This window comes from Egretta garzetta, unplaced genomic scaffold, assembly GCF_000687185.1.
Source record: "Egretta garzetta isolate BGI_Z169 unplaced genomic scaffold, ASM68718v1 scaffold199, whole genome shotgun sequence".
NCBI lineage: Eukaryota > Metazoa > Chordata > Aves > Pelecaniformes > Ardeidae > Egretta > Egretta garzetta.
The window spans coordinates 229573-234832 of record NW_009260838.1 but is presented as its reverse complement, the minus strand read 5'-3'; positions in this window follow the sequence as shown (position 1 = coordinate 234832).

Sequence of the window (5260 nt, the reverse complement as noted above, 5' to 3'; positions counted from 1 at the left end):
ACCCGGGAGCTGGGATACAGAAGAAATGTAGTCTTTCTGAATGTATTATTTTCTTATTAAGAAAAACTTAGGAGAAATCATAGCCAATTATTTTTAAACCTGAATTTAAATCTAAATGCTGGTTCTACTGATAACAATGAGGGAAAAAAAAATCCTACTTAACCTCAGGAGGGCAACATTTCTTCTTTCATTGTGGTTTATAGTCACTTTTTGAAAGCATGACTCTGAATATTACATGCACACTATATGTCAATCGGCTCTGTCACTAGGTCCCAGTGGGAGAGTCTGAGTGATACAGCAGTTTCCCAAAATGTAATAAATGAACATGTTCAACCTGGGACATCCTTTTCTTCTCCCTCCCTGTGTGCGTGTCAGTGGTGCAGTATTTGCCCCTAATGCTTGCTGCAGAGAATGAGCCAAAAGTTATACACAGCCAGCAAAAGTCATTTAAGAGTTGGGAAGGGAAGCGGGTGTACACTGAAAGGGAGAAGGGCACAGCATCCTGTAGCAGTGCAGACACAAGAAGGAAAACCAAAAGACTGGATAAATCAAAGCTGCCTGCAGCTGCTATCAAGAATGGGTGAGACAGGCGAGCCTGCACAGCTGGCTGCTGGAGGAGGACAAACAGCAGCACCAGTTGCAGGTCTGTGGCCCAGACCTAACGTTCAGAGTGTTTTAAGATGAGATCCCATAAATCAATGCTAAGTTTGTAGTGATACCAGGCAGCAGTGCTTGGGCTTGTGTTTGATAATCTCAACAGCCGAAGTGATTGGTTTCACTGGGGATCTTCTCTGTACGTTGTTGACCTGCTGTCTGTAGCTCAGATAGCAAATCTGGGCCATGGATCACTGTGCTGCACTTCTCTTCTCGGTGTCCTGGTGCCTGTGGGGTATGGCGATTATCTTAGCAACATACAACTCTGCCCCTATTTTCTAATTCCAGACATGTAATGGCTTTGGGCTACCTTTTCCTTGCATTCTTTTGGTCTGCCATCTTGGTTACATTTGTTTACTTAAGATGCGCATTTTAGCAGTGAGATGTTTCTCCATCCTACTCTATGCACCTCTGCTCATTCACAGTTTATAAACTGGGGGATGGGGTCATTGCCATCACTTGCCTGTCTGCCTATATAACAGAAATCACAGTGCTGCCCTGAATTAATCCTTGGAGGTACTTTTTTTTTTTTAGTTGTCATTTTCCAATAAACTGCAGAACCCCTTAGAAATTTCATCTGTAGCTTGTAGTACGGTACATATGAACATGCTTTTCTCTGTCACCTTTACAAACCTTTTAGACGTGATCAATAGACCCCATGAGTTCCTAAGTACATCTTGAAACCACTTGACTGGTTTTTGGAAAAGATCAAATCTTGCCTTTCAAATTTTCAGTGATGAAGAATATCCAACTTCGATACTTCCATGGCTTTCCACACTGAAAATTATGCCTTTAATTTCTGATCTTAATTTGTCTAACGCCAACTTTCACCTTGATATGTCATTGTCCACTAGACAGAATAGCCTTCTAAAATCAATTTCCTACCTCTGGGAGGTGGCTGTGACCCCTCTGAGTTTTTCCTTGACAAGCTGAATGACTTGCGATTTTTAAGCTTTACCTGGCATGTCTCACAACCTCTAACCAATCCTGTGGTTTTCCTCTCAGTGTTTTTCACTTTATCATGGTCCTTTTTTAGACTATATTCACAGGAACTTGATGCAGCGGTCTAACAATAAGGGAAGAACGCACAATGCCCCTACTTTAATTGATATTCCCCTCTATAAATAAATATCTAAGGATTCCAGTGATAATGCACAAAGATCTTGGGGTTTGCTACTGAATCACCATATTTCCAGTGTTCTAAGGAGTGGACACACAGCATATCTGTGCTCTGTGGACAAACTGTATGACACTGGAGCATCTTCCAGTCAACAAACAGTAACAGAGAAGGCTACAGCCATTGACTTCCTTGATGATCCACCCCCATAATTTTTTTCTGCATCAGTGCTTTCTAGGGTTAACTACTTTATACAGTAACCATAACTGTATTTGTTCCCTATGCTTTCTCCATAGTCAGTGGAGAGAAACTGGACCTTCCAGAAAACACTTTATCCCATCCCAGCACAACTGCCTAAAACCGCTGGGCTAGAGTGCCCTCTGATGGGTATCCAGTTCTCTCCATGAAAAATGAGAACCTGCGTGACTGGCTTACACTGGGCACTTTCAGAAGACTAAAATGAGGTGGATGCCACAGGCACTGGGTAGTGCTACCATTGGCTATTTTAAAGCATAAGCTACACCAGGGCTCAGCTTTACAGTTCTACCCAGTATCTACACGTCTATTTCCATATAACACCATTACTATAAGTCAGCCTATTACTCCCCCAAGATTTTTGTCGTCTGCAAATGTCATGAGTAATGACTGCATTTTCCCCAGGTAATTGTTGGAAATGCAGGAGCAAAAATTAGCCTAAGTGGGGCTCTCTCACAAAGAATCCATTTAATAACGTTTCCCTTTTTATTAAACATTTTTAAACTTGTCATTTAACAAGTTTTGAAAACATTTAGTATGCATGACTTCCATCTCATATGATTTAAATTGTGTGGTACCAAGTCAAATGCCTTATGAAAGCTGTAATTTGATGCTATTCTGTTTGTCAACCAGATTTCCAAGTTAGTGTGATAAGATTTTCCAGGTTGATTAGCATTAATTATATTATTTTCCTTTTAATTTGTATTAATTGAGTCTCATATCAACTGTTACATTATTTTATCAGGATCTCAGTCAGGCTGAGAGATTTGTAATTACCTAGGTCATCACACTTACACATCAGTATGTCCTTTTATGCAGTAACCATGATTTGCTGTAGGTATCCATACAGAAATCACCTGATGCTTTAAATTATCCCAAACCCTTAGAATACAGACTAGCCACTGTACTAGAATGATCTCCAGAAAGTGAAGATCCTGTGATGTCATAAAACTGCCTGTGATCTCATAAAACTGCCTGAGCATAATTCAAACCTCTCACCCTTTGATGTTGGGTTCTGTGACATCTCATTATAAAGATACTATTTTGTTTTGTACTGGTTTTAGTGCTTCTTAAAGTTAATTCAGAAGTGGTAGCAACAGTCATTGAAATGCAGGCTTCTTTACAAAGGTCTACCAAAGCATATCAGTCTTCCTGCTCTATCCCAAAATCTTTTTGTACACCTGTACATCAAATGGAAAAATATGGGATTTTTTGATACTGGGACTAAAATAAATGTGTGATAATTGATAGAGCTAGGCCTTTGTTTGGAACCCCACAGTAATATTCCCTGGCTGTTTTCTGACCTGAGAAAAAGACTCGTCCCTTCTTCTGCAAAAGTATTTTTGGCTTTAGCACAAAGATGGCAGCATCCCATCCTTCGCACAGGGAGGAACAGAAATGTACCGTGAGCGTATGACAGGAGTTACACACAGTTCCTCTTGATATATATCAGAGCTATTGGTGGTAGAACCCACTTGCCTTTTTTCATCACTGTCTAATTTATGAGGCCCCATGCTGTTTTGCGTGAGAGTTCTCTAAGCAACAAGCACCTCTGCTGCAGAAACAGGAATTTCATCTTATGCGCCACAGCAGTATGTACTCTTTTTAAAAGGAAAAGATGCTGAGAAAACCTCAGTTCTGTGCCCTGGTCAGCTTGAGGAACTTTAAACTTATTGTCTGTATCAAGGCAGGGAGCACATCAGCCAAACAGCTGTGGAGTGTTTGAGGCCAAAGCCTGTTTCCACTCTTGTGTCAAAGCTGGACCTGTGCAGCCAGGGACGCATAGGGCCAGAAAGGCACAACATGCTTCTAGCTCCAGACCTGTCTCTTGGGAAGACATATGAATTTTGTATGTGAAAATTTATATGGGTAAAGCTGGGTACAGAAGGAAGAACAGCCTTGGAAACAGTGCCCTTTCTTGACTGACTTATATACTTCTCAGATACTGTCAGAACATCTTTTGTCTGCCTTCCAGGTGGAAGACAATCTATCCTTCCTTTCTTTCCTCCTCCACCACCTTAAAACAACCACTGCATGCATGCCCCCACGGGGAAGCAATGACAAGTTCTAACTCCCTGCTCCTCTCTAAGAGAGAACGAAGGCCTGAGGGCACTGAGAAAGGAAAGACTTCACCAAGAGGTTGTGGTAAAAGCTGGAGTATTGACCACTTCCTTTTATAGTAAAAGGTACCTGCACTCAGAAGTGAGCTAGGTAGCTGGGATCCTATCGATGCTTTCTGCTGGTTCCTTGCAGTATAATTGAAAGAGGCGGACACATTGACTGGATGAACAGAAGACATCTTCAGAGCTCCCCCGATCTTCATTTGCCGTATGTTCTCCATTTGACATTCTGCTTCTGTTAGGATGATTGGATTGGCCACCTTCCCTCTGTTTGCCCGGTCTCCCCCCCTGAAATGGGCACCTACAATATAGGCACATCTGCTCACAAATGAAGCACTGCTGGAGCCTTTCCATTATCTACCACATGGGAGCAGGATTAGGTTCGCTGTCAGTTTTGGGGAACATGAAAGGGATAAAGAATCATGAATTACGCATAACAGAATTGCACCCTACTGGGTCCTTAAGACATACAAGATGTTTCAGTCCCATCGTCATCCTAACATGTTTTGGGAGAAAATGTTTCATACAGGCAGAGGCAGTCCTCTGCGTGTAGCAGGACTCATCCGATATTCCTGATACACCACCGTATCGATTCTTCTTCTAATAGTGAAGTGGTGTTTCATGTTGTTAAAGGTCCAGCAGCATGTTACAACTTCTTAGAGTGGCTAAGACTATATGAAATGCCTTAGGAAATAAACTGAGTAGGTAAGGATTTATTAGAGAACTGTTAAAACTCGATTGCTTTTTCTATGCCTTCACTTGATTATTTTCATTGCAGCTAATGGAAGGGGAAAAAAAAAAAAAAAGTATTAAACGAGCAATCTGATCACAATCCTCACATGCCTTTGCCTTAGACATAAACTCTTCCAGGCAATAACACAACCTTTTAATACCAGACCCCATTTAATGAGGGTGTAAATTAGTAGGAATTAGCTTTTTTATGAAAAGCTGTGGACCGTGCTTGGCATGACGGCAGAGCCCATCTATTTCTCCCAGGGACAACTGCGGGTTTTCTTCAGCCCGTGTGTTCTCACCAGTTGTTGCACTAAGCCTCCTCACCCGTCCCGCTCCAACTCAGCGATTCGAGTCACTCCGGCCCACGGGGCAACCTTTA